The sequence below is a fragment of the Pelmatolapia mariae genome, linkage group LG16_19 (assembly GCF_036321145.2).
Source record: "Pelmatolapia mariae isolate MD_Pm_ZW linkage group LG16_19, Pm_UMD_F_2, whole genome shotgun sequence".
In the NCBI taxonomy this organism is placed as follows: Eukaryota; Metazoa; Chordata; class Actinopteri; order Cichliformes; family Cichlidae; genus Pelmatolapia; species Pelmatolapia mariae.
The window spans coordinates 32,006,175-32,024,112 of NC_086241.1; positions in this window are offsets into that span (position 1 = coordinate 32,006,175).

Below are 17,938 nucleotides of genomic sequence, written 5' to 3' on the forward strand. Positions count from 1 at the left end.
GTTTGTTGTTGGTTTACTTATATTTTTGGGTTATGCACAAGTTTTATTTGTAGGTTAATACTTGCTTCATTGTTTGGGTTTGTTTTGTTATTTATCTCGTTAAGTCAGCCAGGAAGAACTGTAGTGCAATTTTTTCTATAAATAAAGGGACTGGTATAGGACCAGCATGCACTGGGGTGGGACTATGGTTTTCTTTGACCAGAGCAGGAGAAGCAGTAGGAAGCAACAAAAATGGTCTTGTTATTGCTCTCCAAACTGGATAAATAAACCATGGAATGGAACTTTCAAGTTTGGACAGTCGGCTCTTTTGCCTGCATACAAGATCTTATGTCAGTGCAGCAGTGGCTTGTGGATTCAAGGATGTTTGGTTGGTCAAACAAAAGGAATCGCCACTACAAAGTCTTCTTTCAAAAGTTACAGCTGCCTTTATGAAGTTGTACAAAAACACTTCATTTCGCCCAGACAAGGCAATTCTTACTGTTAGATGTATTTGAATGGCGTTCTAGTTGTTGAAAAACGTTTTATTGCGCCAGAAAAGTGCGTTTCTCGCCATTACATGCATTTGAATGGAGTTCTCGCCCAAAACAAAGTATAGGTTTTCATTTTGTGAATAACTTGAAAATCTCAGCTCAAACAGCTGCAAAACCTATTTTCCCAGCACGGGCGTGTTGAATCCTATAAGATAAAGCCATAAATACGTGTGTCTGAGTCTTCTATCAAAAGTTACAGCTGTCTGTATGAAGTTATAGAAACACGCTTTATTTCGCAAAGACAGTGCGTTTCTCGCTATTACATGCATTTGAATGGAGATCTCGCCCAAAACAAAGTATAGGTTTTCATTTTGTGAATAACTTGAAAATCTTAGCCCAAACAGCTGCAAAACCTATTTTCCCAGCACGGGCGTGTTGAATTCTATAAGATAAAGCCATAAATACGTGTGTCTGAGTCTTCTATCAAAAGTTACAGCTGTCTGTATGAAGTTATAGAAACATGCTTTATTTCGCCAAGACTGCGTTTCTCGCTACTACATGCATTTGAATGGAGTTCTCGCCCAAAACAAAGTATAGGTTTTCATTTTGTGAATAACTTGAAAATCTCAGCTCAAACAGCTGCAAAACCTATTTTCCCAGCACGGGCGTGTTGAATTCTATAAGATAAAGCCATAAATATTGTATCTTATAGAATTCAATATCCCCGGGGCCAAGTTATTCACAAAATGAAAACTTATACTTTGTTTCGGGCGAGAACTCCATTCAAATGCATGTGATAGTTAGAAACGCACTGTCTTTGCGAAATAAAGCGTTTTTGTACAACTTCATAAAGATAGCTGTAACTTTTGATAGAAGACTCAGACAGGCCAGGGTTCAATTCCCGGCCAATGCACAGTGCCATTATCTGTGGGGCCTTGAGAAACATTAACTTAAGTGTTCTCGGTTTCTGCCAAGATCACATGATGGGCTCTTGCTTGTGTGTGCATCTAGCAGCGTCCCAGAATTTGGAGGTGGGTTTTCAAGGTGAGATGTCCGTGTAGCCTGTCGGTCATGGTAGTCTTGCAAAGAAGGCAACTAGATGCCGTTTGTGAAGACTCTTCAATCCTCATCCAAGAGACTTCTTCAGGCCTATAGCGATTAATGAAGACTGTCCGGTATTTAATCATTGCTGGGTTTGTCCTCTTGAGAGTTGTTGACCCACTAGGCAGTCGACACTTAAGCTGGGGTGTGAAAGGCAGGTCTTTACTGCCACAGAGGCCAAGGTGTGCACAGCATGCAGGGTTGGACCTTTGGAAAGTTTTACCTAAACAACCGCATGGCCCTAGCCAGGAGAGCCACCTCAACAGGACAAGACTCATCACTGCCTTTGCACGGTATGTGACAGAATGCGTCCAGCCATTTTTAGGATCTCCTGTGGCACTCGTCACTTCCAAGACCCGTCCAGGGGGTAAATACTTGGGGACTCGCCTTTGATTGCCCAAGGTCAATTTCTTTGCAGTGCGGCTTCGAGGAATCGTCCATTTGCTGTGTGTCGCTCGGCCTCGCTGGAGCAGTAGGCAGTGCGTCAGTCTCATAATCTGAAGGTCGTGGGTTCGAGCCTCACACAAGGCATGTTTTTTGGTGTACGGTACATGACAGAGTTCGTCCATCCATTTTTTTAGGGCTCGTCCATTTTGAGGACGCTGGAGCCTAAGAACCATGCAGTTTTAGTGGATTTTTTGCCTCCTTGATGCAAGATCCAGAACATACATCATTCCGGATCATTCTTGCATTGGTGGTGGGTGAAAGCCTTCCCATCTTTTTGATTTCAAGACTCACACGTGGCAGGCGATCCTCCCTTATGGATGTCCTCTGGAACCACTTCACCCAACTTTCACCACAATTCCTGGACAGAATTGTCACAGAATTGTCAGTTTACTCCTGGCTTGTGCTACAATAGTTTTCCTCGGTCAGAAGGCGAAGCTGACATCCAGGGAGTAGATTATAACAGTTGGAGTTTATTTGATAAGCTGCAGGATTCAAACACAAGTGTAACTTATAAATACATGTTGATACTTTTATTACACAATCAGAGAAAAAGAATAAGAGAGAGAGTGCAGGACAGACAGACAGGTGACAGTCTCAAGTGTATACACTGCTACAAAACAGTGCAAGAGTATTTTGTGTTTGTGTTAGTACGAGTGCTAAACAAGAAGAGTTCCCAGATGGTACAGTGGACACATGTGTGACTCCTGTGATTAAAGCATCTTTCTTTCAGCTTAACGAGTGAACCGTCAGCTCGTTCAAACACACGTTCAAGTCTGTTTGGCTCGACACCACCGAACAGAGGCAGCAATATAACATAGCTAACATTAACAGTGCAGTGAATCCTGCTTGTGCCGTGATATTCAGGACTGCAAACCAAGCAGGATTCACTGACTTTCAGCTTGTTGTGTTTGTGGATATATGACTGACTTTAAATATCCATAAAATCATCACATTCTCTGTACGGTTAAGGTCAACTATTGAACGGCGTATATTTTAAAGTAAAGGCTTTAAAACCAAGTTGGTACTAACATCGCTAATGTTTGTAACGCCCACCGCCGCGCCATGAAGTCTGAGATATGTTGGGCCATGAAGGATACACTGACCCATCCTTAAAATTCAGGGAAATGAAGGGCACATTTGAGGGCCGCATTTCGAGCAGCCTTCGAATTGGGACTGCATTCATTGTGCCACTATGACGTAATGGGCCTTAAAATGCGGCCTTTGAGGATGCAGACCCCGAGTAGGGATACAGCCATTGTCTACCGCTTGTTTCTATTCGGGTAAACTGGAGCTGGGTCAAAACGTACATTTCCTGACTGGGAATCGAACCCAGGCAGTGGCGGTGAGAGCGCTGAAAGCTGACCACTAGACCACCAGGGAGCTGCGATTAAGATGTCTTGATGAGTGACCACTGGTTGTTTCTGGCTGTATTGCCACATTCATTGTTGCCCCTCCACAGGAGCGCTTGGGCAGTGCCTCGAATTTGGTGGGAAAAGTGGCACACGCGTGAGCATTGGTGGTTCACTGGTAGAATTCTCGCCTGCCACGCGGGGGCCCATCGCAAAATAGGTGTAACGGAGAATCAGCCAATCAAACTGCAGCCTTTCAGCCAGTGTAAAAAAATGAATTTTTTTTGCACTGAACCGTCTGAGCGCAGGTTCAAGTCCTGAGGGGTACAAAGGTTGTGTTACATTACCAAAAGATAAATACCATTTTTAATTTAGTCAATGTGGATAAAATTTATTTTTCACTTTGCTTTTTCTTATTATTTGATTATCATTTTATTTATATTATATAGTGTTACGGCCTGTGGAGCATTATGTACCTATACTGTGTAAAGGAATATCTTTTATTTATATTTATGTATTACACATTATGTTATTGTACAATGATTTGGTGCCACAGGATTTTAGCATGCCTCAATGCCTCTCACATTCATGCCGCTAACAGAAGGTATCTCCGGAAGCTGGAAGCAGGCATTCACACGGGAAGAGTTCATCTTTTGTCCTCTCCACTGTAACAGGTAGCAAGGGAGTGTGAACATTTCTTTGGGGGAAGACCAAAGGTGTGAAAACAGCTGTGTACTGCCTTTTGGTTATGTAGAAGGTGTTTAAACCAAGGCTGTGTTGGGTTCAGCAGAGACTCTGCCTTGGCGGCTGCTCTCACCCACGACGGCTGCTCTCACCAAGTAGGTTTTGCTGTTTTTGATGAAAGGAAGTTAGCTACAACCCACCGTTGTCTGTAGGCTTTATTTAATGGAAAACTTCCACAACAACTGTCACAAAGTACATCACTCAGAATAAATTGTATCATCACAGTTTTGAAATGATACATACCAGACATATACTCTTCAGTTATGCAGACATCCAACTTTTAATACAAAGACTAAAGTTAAAACTATAATTCAAATACATTCTGATGGCATAGAAAATTAAGCTTATGCATAATTTCAATAAGGAAAATCTGTAATAAGTCATTTGTCTGCTTCCTGGAGGCTGCTAGTTTATATCTATTCATTTTCCAGCACAAACTTAGTACTGACATCATTACTTTATTCCAGTTATGCTCTTGCCTGCTTTCACTGAGCAACTCAGCCTCCACTCTGCATGTGTGACACCCTGAGTATTTTGAGCATCAAGAACAAGTCTGAGATGTGTTCCTTATGTGTTCGTGAAAAAGCAGAGGAATCTGAAGTGTTCCAGCAGTTCATATGTGATCTCCAGTCATTCATACAGTCATTACAAGAACATCCTGCGACTGAAGTGGAGATACAACGTGCAGAGCTCAGTGAGACAGAGAGACTGAAACAAGAGTAGAGATGGCACGATACCACTTTTTTATGTCCGATACCGATACCGATATCATAAATTTGGATATCTGCCGATACCGATATGAATCCGATATAGTGTGTTTTTTAATCAATAAAACTGTTTTTTTAATATCTTGCTGCATTTTGTATAAGTTCATACTCAAGTTTAAATAAACAACACTAAAGCTATTCTGTTATACCTGTATGTAAAAAATACACTGCACCCAAAATATTTCATAGTTCAGCAATACTGATCAATCTAATAAACTTAAACCTGCACCATCCTTCCTATTCTGGTATTTTAAAGAGTACTTAGAGAAATATTAAGCAACCTGACTAATAGGGTTGCCAACTCCCAGCAAAAAAAAATAGGGAACCACCCCCCACCCTCCACCTCATGATGCTTAATCGACGTAATCAACTTTAATTTGATGCAGTGTGAAAAAAAAAAATGCACAGAAATAAATTATTTTTCAAGAATAATTAAATAGATTCAACATCTTTCTTCAACAGAATTGCAGACTGCACAGATGGTATCTTCCCAAAGGAAAAAGTAGTATAGCTTACTAGGGTATATTAGACTTAATAGTTACTATATACAGTAATGGACTTCTATACATTTTACATCAGATTAAAACTTTGGGTGTAAGATTCAGATAATTATTTATTAAAAGCTAGATATTTTAAATGAAAATAAGAAAGAAAAGTATGTCTTTGTGCCCCCCTTTTCCCTGTTAATGCCCTATCGGCCCCCCTGGCTAAACTTTGCTAGATCCGCCCCTGCACAGTTACCAGCCGTCAGCTACGTAGAAAAGGATCCTGGTGCACCAGAAGTGACTCTGAGAAAAGACTTTCGGATCTGTGGTCAGATTGGGGAGGCGGGACAACAAGACAAGTTATCTTTTACCAGCTTGACCAATCAAATTGATTCCGGGCTTAAGAAAGGCTACTCAGAGACTGAAATAACTGAAGCTGTGATTAAGGCAGTAAGCCCTGGCCTTCACCTGCGAGACTTGCTGGAAGTGAAGCGGGACCTCACACTTCCCTCACTAAGAATTATATTAAGGGGCCATTACAAAGTAGACTCATTAGCTGACCTGCTTCATCAACTCATGAGCCCAAAGAATCTGCTCAATGCTTTTTGTTCAGGGCAATAGAACTCAGAGAGAAATTGCTCTGGAAGTCTGGTGACGATGATGAAGGGGAACAGTTCAGCGCAATTCAGCGCAAGTTCCTGCTCTCATTAGAGACTGGTCTCCTAAGTGAAGCTGTGCAGTTTCAGTTAAAGCCTCATCTTAGCAACTACCAAGTCACAGATGAGGTTTTGATTGAGAAGATAAACGACGCAGCCAGCCTTGAATTAGAGCGACAAAACAAACTAAGGAGAAATACTACAGTAAAAACATCAAGGATAAATGAGGTACACACAGAGTCACAACACAACCATCCTCAGCCACATTTGAAAAGTTGACCAGACTGAAAGGATGAAATTCAGACAAAAGGGGGGTGAAGTGGTTGCCACAAAGAAAAAACAAGGACAGAGTATGGGCATGGACTCAGAGACAGCTAAGCTGATTGAAGGCCTGAAAGCTCATGTACTTGAAGTAAAGAAAATGTTTAATGAGACTTTAGAAGCAACAAAGTTCAGGTCAAGTATGGACAGTCAGTCCTCTCCAACAACAAGACGTGCAAGAGGATGTCAAATGTGCAGAGAGGCTCAGCTTGGTGACCTGTGTAGACACTGCTACCGCTGTGGTCAGGAGGGTCACCTGTCTCGAGGGTGTAGACAGGCTAGGATCACCCAGGAAAACGGGAGGGGGCTACTGAGCCGTGACCCACAGTAGCCCACTCATCATCCAGGTCCCAGGTAAATCCTGTCTCTGTGCAAAACACCCCGCATCAACAAGCACCACAAAATGACTCTACACGTACTGAAACAGCACCCAAAGAGCCAAACAGCAACAAATTGACAAGTGACACATCTGATGGTTATATACCCTCACAACGGCAAATCAAGCTCATCAGTCTCATTGGGAAAAGATGCACAGTTCAGTGCCACCTAGATAAGGTACCAGTAGAGGCCCTGTGGGACATCGGAGCTCAGGCAAGTCTTATTAACAATGAGTGGCGAAAACAACACCTACCACACAGCACTGTCAGGCCACTTGCTGAGCTTTAGGGAACAGAACCTCTATGGAATCAGAACGATGCCACCTTGAAACGAAACCAAAAAAAATATTGAAACCGAAAAAAAAATTGTAACTGAAATAAATGTACTGAAAAATCTTGTATTGAAACCGAAAAAAAAATTTGATAGTGAAAAACAATTAATTGAAACTGTAATTTTTTTGTTTTCGCTTACAATTTTTTTTTTCAGTTTCAATCCATTTTTTTCGGTTTCAATCCATTTTTCAGTTTCACTCTGCTGGCACTGTTTTGGCGTCCGGGGGCGCGCTGGGGGGGGGGGGGGGGGGGGATTCCGACCCGCATGTATTTGCATATATTATAATGCTGACCAATGACTGGAGAAAACACTGACGACGCGGCTGCGGTCACGGACAAACTTGCATGTGTCTGTTCGGGAATGGCAGATGCTGAGAGGTCCAGCGTTTACATTACCGACTATTTCAAAGTGACAGCCTGAGGTGTTCTTCAGTAAATTGGACTACCGGACAGGAGGACCTGAGGCCCCACCGCATTATTTTTGGTAAGTTAAATGTGTTTGTAAGCTAATCTGTAATTTAGGTCCTTAGCTAGCTAGGATGAGCACTCGGCTGTAGGGGAAACTTGTTTTGTAAAGTTCGTTTAGCTAACCCGTGCAAGTGAATGAATTTACCCTGACTAAAGAAATCAAGAGAAACGCACCGGGCTGCTCAGTGACTAACCACGGTTACTGTACTTTTATTATGAGTATTATACTGTAAGAGGAACAGGCTGGACTCTGCTTCTGCTCCTGTGCAGAGCTGATTATTAAATATGTGCAAACAGCAACATGTTTTCTGTCGCTTTCCACATGTGGAAGGACATTAACGCCAACTTTTAAAAACCTGGCACTTTAGTAACCCCTCATTAGTCAATAGCTACGGATTAAATAGCAAAGCCCGATACTTATGTACTGAAACCAACTACTTCCGCTTGTCAGCTTAAGTTAAAGTGTTACATTTTTCCTCTGATTATTTTTTTAGCATTTTTTTTACTGAGTTTGTTACAAATATTCAGGTTAAAAAACTGTCCGAATTATTTTTAATGAGTTATGTTCACAAAGTCACATGTGCAGTACTCTGTACAGCTTGCATCCTTTAGGACAAATAATTTGAAGCATTAATATTTCTTGTTCAATACCACTGCTGATAACACCTCCGTATGTTGTGACCAGGATGCAGCAGCAGACTGAACCTCGACTGAAACCTGTTCCATCATCTCATCTTTGCAGATGTCCATTTATAAAGCATCAACAACTCAAAGGTAAACATGATAAAAGAAAATGTGTTAGTATATAAGGCCTTTAAAACAAATAAAAAATAAACAGCTCATATGTCAGCTGTCGGCAGAACTGTAGGACTGAACAACTTCAGATCCCAAGTGTGTGAGGACAGAGAAGGAATCAGCTCTATTTCAGATTTGAGAGATAAACTTTATATTTCAGTTTGTGATGATTCTGTTCTGTTTGTGATTACAGGAGCTGCCCTCAGATTCAGACCTCAGCACCACCCAGTGACAGCAGACAGAACATCCTATATCTTCAATCTTTGTAGTAACTCCAAAATTAACTGAAGAAAACAGTACCACATGTTAAAGTACCACATGTGCTGTCAGTGAAAGCTGCAGCTGTTTTATTGATAAAGTTAAAGACAAAAAGTCAAAAGCAATGTTCCCTCTAATTTTTCATGTGTCTGAGCGAACACACAAACTCCCTGAGCAGTCCCTTGGACCACTGTGAGCAACAGCAGACGTGTGCACTGTGGTCACGCCAGCATCGAATCCATCCAAGTTACATGGTTTATTAAAATAATCAAATTACAGTGTTTACATTTATGTTAGACTACTTTTAATTAATGCTTTAGCCCACTTACAATGAAAATTAAAAAAAAATATTGTTCATGACCTGTGTAGTATGTTAACACAGTAAAAATAACTTGAACTCCAAAACACAACTTTCTTTCTTTTCTTTTTTTTTTAATATAAAGCTCTAATTCTTATTATGAGTCTGTGGTCTGGGAGAGAGTCCTGTAACTCTCTGTCTGCAAAATACAGTATATAATGACCAATGTTGGGCAATTAATTATATAGTTACTTCTTCAAAAAAGTAACTGAGTTATGCAAACAAAGTTTTTTGCAGCTGTTTACCTAAAAATGCAGCCAAGGCATTTTTTTAAATAAACATTTCAAACTATTTACAGAACAATCAGCTGTTCTGCATCAAATCTGATGCCACACAAATTATTTGTGCCACTCCAAAAAATAATTTCTGTCCACTATGAGATAAAGGAGAACAACAGCCTGATACCTGCAGGCCTGACAACAGGAGACGTATCACTCCTGTAACACCTGTAACATTCAGTAGTCGCCTCATTGTTCTGACGCACACAAGAAAACTATTGACTACACTACACACTAACTACACAAGATTTGCGCTAAACGTCGCAAATCTCTCACATCTCAAAACACCGCCGTCACTCCTAAAACTTCCCCCTTCCTAAACAACCATGTTGCCATATCATTTTTTTGATTGGTCGACATGGTACATTTTTCCACCAATAGGAAAGCGTGGGGGGGGGTTGGTTTTGTTTTTGCTCACAGGCTTTCGAGCGTTTTCCTTATAAAACGACGTTTTTACCGTTTCTTCCCGCAGTAAATATAAACAACGATAGTATTCAGGAAGAAAACCAAACATTGCATACATTTTTATCATAACTCTGGTTTTACGTGGCCTATCAACACAATTTAAAAACTGGTATAAAGTCCACACTTTTTCCGTCAATTGTTCCGTCTGTCCTACTCACATCTCCAATGGTTGTACACGTTGTCATTAACGTGGCTTCACTCCACATCAGCCACGCCGCTTTGCTAAAACACCGGTGTCGGCACATAAGGACGCTGTCATAGCCTGTCAACGACGTTGATTAGCTGCGTATATACGAATGTGAATCGCATTATTGGCTGGACTATGGGATAAGGTGGCATCGTTCTAATCCCATACGGGAGCAGCCAGTCACTGACTAACACTGCAAAACAGAATTGTTAAAGTATTAATTTTAATTTCAATTCAGGTTAGATTTTTTTTTCTGTGCGCAGAGACCGTGCCAGCAGTGCGCAATTGCGCACGCGCGCAGCTTAGAGGGAACATTGGTCAAAAGGATTAATCACCCCTGTAACTGTGTCACTATACATCAGCATTAACAGTACCTCAGTTTGGTGTTTCAAAAAACTGCTGATCTCAGACCTGCACAACTTCTGTTTTAAACACTGAATGTACTCAGCTACATGAAGAGCACATGATGTTTTCTCTGACACAATTAAATAAAACCTGATTAAAGTCAAAGGTTGTTACTTGTATTTGAACTGAAAACTTGTAATCTGGAATTCTTTCACTGTTTTTTGACAATAGTGTGTTATTTATCATAAAGTAATTCAGAGTCATTCATACCAGAGTAACCAGAGAGCACAACATATATTTAACTTTCTACAGGACTTAAAGCTATTATATTATGTAAAAGTCCAGACCCTCTGAGGATTATCTGAGTACTTCTAACATTACACAAAGCAAAGGTCTCCATCAGTGTTCATGAAATGCTGGGTTTATCTTTCTTGTGAGGGAGCTGCTGGTGAAGATCATGAGTCCTGCTTGATCCCGGCGATGAGTTTCAGTCTTCCTGGTGTTTCTGAAATGATGCCTCTCACTGTGGGTCAACAGAACATCTGGCACAGGACAGCTGTAATGAAAGAAATTGAAAAAGTTTTGAAAAAAAAAAAAAATCTTGGAAATGCCCTATATGTGAGAAGCAGATTTTGTATTTACTTTTCTTTTGCCAATCAAGATAACTAAAAGTATAATTTTCACCATACAAATACTAACTTTGTCACTCCTGCACTGTCTGTTTTGGGCTCTGGGCTTGTCCTTCCCAGCGCTCATGAGCCTGCTTTGCTGCACTGTGGTATGAGGTGCTAACCTGTTGACAGTGTTGGGAAGGTTAATTTTAAAATGTATTCCACCAAAGATTATAGAAGTAATGTATTCTGAATACTTTACATCTACATGAATGTACTATTGCTGTGTGATTTATTACTATTACTGAAGGCTACTCGCCATACTAATATCAACTAGATGTTTAAATCTTAATATAAATGAGTAACAGTAGGGTGGACATTAGGTAAGGCTGCACTTTTTGCAGCGATCTCGAATAGAAAACTATTCCGCGCATATATAAAACAGGTCAGCGGCTCCGAACCGTAGTAAAGGGACCTCTGGCTAATACGTCGGGTTCGTGTCGGGCTCGTAGCTGAAAACTAGCTTTACTTTGTTGTCTGGGTCAACTTTGCTAGCGAGAGACAGAGAGAGGCGCTGAAAGGCTGCTCCAACGGAACTTATTCTTTCGGAGGAAAATACGAACACGGTGTACAGTCGAGTCTTAATAGCTTACTTACAACTGGGCTCTTCAGGCACTCTTTTTGGCTGCAGTGGTTATTATTATATTTACATGCTTCCAGCTCCGGTTTCTGCTCCGTGACAGCTCCTACTTTTCCTTTTTCTCCCTCCCTCGCTCACAGACACATAACGGGTATGGCAGCACGGACTACACTGCCCATGAGGCTACATTGTTTAGGGCGATGCCTGTAACACTCTGCTATTGCCTTCATATTAAATCATTTTTGTATAATAATTTTTAGAGCCTCTTATTGCGTGTTTTGTTTGGGTTTCCACCCGCGTGGAATTACCAGAAATAGAGAGACCATAGCCTAACATATGAAACAGGAAAATACTGCCATGTAATCCATTTATTTCAACAAAGTAACTGTATTCTCAATATCACCTATTGAACGGTAACTGTAACGGATACATTTACTCATATTTTGTATTTTAAATACGTAACGCCGGTGCATGTATTACGTTACTCCCCAACACTGCCTGTTGATGAGATCTTGTGCCGCTCCTAAAACACCGGCCTCCAACTCCTAAAGAGACACGGGTATCCCTAAATTTAGCAAATATTAGCTTCAGGCTAGCTTGCTATGACGAATAGGCTAATACCAGCATTTTACCACAACTTCACCAAATGTAGCTAAAAAAACTAAACTGATGTCCAGTCCAGTGGGACAGCAAGGAAAGATGACAAAACTGATTACTTACTTGCGGTTTAGAGGGTCAAGCTGAAATTGAAGCAGCCATTGAAAAACGGGAAGAGAGAAAAATGGCAGCTTGGTCAGCACTAGTGGCCTCAGCATCACACATTAGGATGTTTTATCTAATTATCTATGACCTCAGCGCATTCAAAATAACACGAAAAGCCTATTAAGACAGATATGAATTTATTTAGAACTCACCGGAAAGAAAATGCCGCGAGCAAACCAACAAAAAATTGGGGATGGCAGAGAACTCGATATCCGCTCGTCTGACCGCTGCAATCCAAGCCTGACGTCTTCGTTTAGTAATATCGGATACATGAGATCCCTCCCGTTGCCTCCAGGAGGGGAAACGATGAAAAGAGAGCCAATTTTCCAGCTTCTTGCCTTCCTTATCGTGTGATCTAACGTTGCAACACAGCACGTACGAACCATAGCTGACACTTCCGTGTGCTTTCCTTGGCCTACTGTCATGGCGGGAGGGGGCGTGGCCCCGCTCCCGTGACATCACGCTCCAAAGCCCTATAATGTATGCAAATACATGCGGGCCGGAATTGATTGATTGATTGATACTTTATTCATCCCAAGGGAAATTGGGTTAAGGCTGCCAGCCGTGCCAGCGCCGTCTTACCCATCCGACCATACATACATTACACAAACATCACATGGGGAAGACAGGTCAGAGGGGTATAACATGGAAAAGCACAACATGAGGAAAGATAAGGAGAAAAAAATAACTCCCCCCAGACTGAGCTCCAACAGGGAGATCAGTTTGAGAACAGAAAAAAAAAACACCTCTGCACATAGCACATGAAAAAAACTCTTAATACACCAAAGAAACACATGACAAGCAACAGGGTGGGTAAAGGGTAAGAGACATCCAATGTAGACAGTACATCCGGGCTCCATGATCCACCGTCAGCATCGGAAGGGAATAAGCGTCGAAGGCGTTTGGAGGGGGGAGGGGGAGAATGGGAAGAACAGTCTAAACACAGTCGTTATCTGGGTGTTGTTGTTCAGCTCCAGCCTTGAGCCCACAGCTGGCGCCGAAGGGGTCTCCGCATAATTCCTCTTTTAGGTTTTAGAGAACAGACTGTGAGAGAGTGTTCCAGGGAAAAGTAATACAAAAAACACGAGACTAGACAAGGACACAAGAGGCTAAGCAGGGAAGCTAAGGGAGAGGAGAGGAGGAGGAAAAAAAAAGTGCGACCGCCTTCGCCAAGAGCAAGAGAGAAGGAATCCACGACCCCGCCCCCCCAGCGCGCCCCCGGACGCCAAAACAGTGCCAGCAGATTGAAACTGAAAAATGGTTTGAAACTGTGGTATCGCAAGAAATTAGTTGGTTATATAAATATATGAGTATGCATAATAGTTATTATTCATAGATACCTACATCCTAAGTTCCTGTTATTCATCTGAAAGAAACAGAATGAGTGTGTCGTTACAACGGTAATGCCAGGAGAGGCAGTATTGATTCTGTGTTACATTTATGTTGTAAGAAAGTGGAAGAAGAGAGTGTCCTGTAGGAGGCAGTAAAAAATGGACACTGATGTTCTGTACATGCACTGAAAAGAAGGTTCAGTAAACCAGTTGCAACGATACTCCATTGTAAGTCTCAGTTATTTTATTTTTGTTTTTGAAGATGCAACATATTTTTGGCGACGAGGATGGGATTAGGGGGAAGGAGTTTGGGCGATCGGACTGAAAGAAAAGAGAAAAAAAAGGGACGGAGTCGGCTACAGGTTTGGCTAGCTTTTCAAAGAATGCAAAAGTTTTCGGCTGGAAATAGAAGCCAGTAACCTCGAAGCGGAAATGGCTACAATTGGCAGGCTAGTAGCGTTCGATCCAAAGAAACAGACTTGGGATGAGTATACGGAAATACTCGAGCAGTTTTTCGCAGCTAACGGGATCGACGATGCAGAAAAACAAAGAGCGATATTAATAAGTGTCGTCGGAGCAGCGACATACAGCTTGATGCGAAACCTTCTCAGCCCGGCCAAGCCCAAAGACAAAACCTTCCAAGAGCTGGTACTTCTGATGATAAATCACTTTGACCCGAAGCCCAGTGAAATTGTGCAAAGGTATAAATTCGACTCTCGCTCCCGCAAGCCGAATGAAACCGTCATGGAATACGTAGCGGAACTGCGTCGCCTGGCACAGGATTGTAACTATGGCAACACGTTACAACAGATGTTGAGAGATAGGATCGTCTGCGGAATTAAGGATGACCGAATTCAGACGTCTCTTGTCAGAAATAGATCTCACTTTTGACAAGGCTCTGTCAATTGCAGTAGCCATGGAGACTGCAAATAAAAATGCACAGGATCTGCAGACCTCAGGGGCGACAGCAAAATGTTTCAGTCTTACCAAAGGACAACAGGAGAGTCGTACCTTTAAAGGAGAAAGCAAAGAGTGTTATTGTTGCAAAGGAACCAAGCACACAGCAGCAGACTAAGTACAAACAAGAAAAATGTCATGCTTGTGGTAAAGTGGGACATATAGCCAGAGCTTGTAGAAGCAAGATTAAACTGAACCAGAAAAAGTATGGATCAACATATGTAAAGAAAGACAAAAAGCAGAGTTCACACTACAGTACTCACAATGTGGGCGAGAAAGCAGATAACAGCAAAACTGATAGCTCTGAAGATGACTCTTCCACTTTGAACTGTGTCAAGTGCAGTCAAGGGCACAAAAGAAAACTGTTCAAGTTAGGGCGTGGCAGTGTGGTACACTTGAGAAAAGTAGACCCCTACACTGTGGATATGCAAATTGATGGGAAAAAGGTGAACTTTGAAATAGACACTGGATGTTGCCTAACAGTCATGAACGAAGCAACATTTAGAGAAACAGGGAAAGACACCAAGTCCCCCAGCCTGCAGCCCATCAAAATCAAACTGGAAACTTATACAGGGGATCCTGTTAAGGTGATTGGTGCAACACGAGTCAGCGTGAAATACAAGCAGCAGAATAAACATCTGCCCCTGGTGGTGGTCGAAGGCGACGGCCCCAGCTTGCTAGGTCGAGCTTGGCTTGAGGAAATTAAATTGGACTGGAGTGAAGTGAAAAACAGTCGTATCAACAGAAAGCTGCACCAAGTCAAGACAACAGAAAAAACACTTCAGCAAGTGTTAAGTAAACATGAGGATGTATTCAAAGAGGAGTTGGGCACCCTGAAAGGTATGAAAGCTGCTATTCATGTGAAAAGTGATGCCACCCCACGCTTCTTCCGTCCACGGTCTGTCCCCTTTGCTATGCGAGCAAAAGTCGACGAGGAAATAGACCGACTGTTGAAAGAAGGCATCATCTCGCCAGTGAAATGTGCTGAATGGGCGGCCCCAGTAGTGCCACTTCTGAAGCCCACAGGGACAATAAGACTGTGTGGGGATTACAAGCTTACTGTAAATACAGGTGCTTCATTGGAGCAGTATCCAATACCCAGAATGGAGGACCTGTTTGCCACACTATCCGGGGGTAAGCAGTTCTCAAAATTAGACATGAGCCACGCTTATCAGCAAATCCTCTTGGATGACGAATCAAAAAAGTATGTGACTGTAAACACATCCAGGGGGCTGTTCACATATAACAGACTGCCTTTTGGAGTGGCCTCTGCTCCAGCAATATTCCAGAGGACCATGGAAAGTCTTTTGAAGGGGATACCTCAGGTAGCGGTGTATTTAGATGACATCTTAGTGACTGGAGTGGATGAGGTAAGCCATCTACAGAACCTGGATGAGGTGTTGGCCCGGGTGGAGGAAGCTGGGTTGAGGTTAAAGAGGTGCAAGTGTGCCTTCATGCAAGAGAAAGTGGAGTACTTGGGGCACATAGTGGACGCCCAGGGGCTCCACCCAGTGGAAAAGAAAGTTAAAGCAATCATGGACGCACCTACCCCCACAAATGTCACTGAACTGAAAGCATACTTAGGTTTGCTCAATTACTACAACAAATTCCTTCCAAACCTGGCAACCCTGTTGGCACCCTTACATGAACTTTTGAGACACGAGGTACGGTGGACATGGCAAAAGAGACAAGAGGAAGCATTCCAGAAATCCAAGAACTTGTTGAACTCAGCAAAGGTGTTAGTTCATTATTCTGCTGACCGTGAGTTGGTTCTCTCATGTGATGCATCCCCATACGGCGTAGGCGCCGTATTGTCACATAAGATGGAGAATGGAAGCAAGAGACCTTTGGGGTTCATGTCACGCACACTCTCTCCTGCTGAGAAAAAGTATTCTCAGCTTGACAAAGAAGGTTTAGCTGTGATATTTGGCATCAAGAAATTTCACAAATACTTGTATGGCCGAGTTTTCACGATTTACACAGATCACAAACCCCTGATCTCACTGTTCAATGAAAAGAAGCCTATACCTCAGATGGGCTCACCAAGAGTACAAAGATGGGCCGTGACATTGAGTGCTTACGAGTACAACATCAGGTACAAGCCAGGAAAACACCATGAAAACGCGGATGCGCTCAGCCGGTTGCCGGTACCAGACTCAGCACCTGAGCAAGAGATGGCTGAGCAGGTTTTGATGATGGATGTACTTGATGACACATTAGTTGGCACTGCACAGATCAAACGTTGGACAGCTAAGGATGTCTTGTTGTCGCAAGTCCACGAGTACACCTTAAAAGGCTTTCCAGCTAAGACTGATGCCTGTTTAAAGCCGTATCGACAGAGAAAGCTGGAACTGAGTGTGAGGGATGGTTGCGTGCTCTGGGGAGCCCAAGTAATTATTCCCACCAAAGGCAGAGACAAAATATTGAAACTCCTGCACCAGACTCATACAGGCATGTCGAAGATGAAAGGCTTGGTAAGGTCTTATGTATGGTGGCCAGGGATGGATGAGAACATTGAAAGAGAATTGCAGGCATGTGAGGAGTGTCAGAAACACCACAAGTCACCACCTACTGCACCATTACACCCTTGGGAGTGGCCGGAGTCACCATGGTCCAGAATCCATGTGGACTATGCAGGGCCTTTCCTCGGGGAGATGTTTCTAATCATTGTGGCTGCTCATTCCAAGTGGATGGACATTTACCCTGTGAAATTCTCTACATCACAGGTAACTATAGAGAAACTGCGTCAGAGTTTCAGTGTGTTTGGACTACCTAAAATGTTAGTTTCAGACAATGGAACATGTTTCACAAGTGCTGAGTTTGAGTCATTCATGAAGCAGAATGGAATTGACCATGTGAGATCAGCACCTTTCCACCCTTCTTCAAATGGGCTGGCTGAGAGGGCGGTCCAGACCTTTAAGGAGGGGATGAAGAAAGTCAAAGGTGACTTGTACCTTGCAAACCAGACTGTCCCGATTTCTGTTCAGTTATCGCATCACACCGCATGCCACTACAGGTTTATCACCTGCAGAGTTGATGATGTCACGGAGACTCAGATCATTTTTGGACTTGCTCATGCCTGATGTGAAAACCAAAGTGCAGCACAAACAATTGAAACAGAAAGAAAATCATGACACCAAGAAAAGACTGAGAAGTTTCACACCAGGAGACAAGGTCTTCATCAGAAACTACTCCTATGGCCCGAAGTGGATTCCCGCAGTCATTGTGAGAGCATCGGGTCCAGTGTCTTACATTGTTACCATTGGATCAGGTCAAACTGTGAAGCGGCACGTGGATCAGGTGAGAGCAAGAGTGGCTGACACTGTTCCTAGTACACCAGACAGGGAGGTGGAGCCATTGCTTGACAAAGAAGCAGTGCCTGAGTGCTGCTTGCCATCAGAGTTGGACACATCGCCACAACCTCCGGCAACGG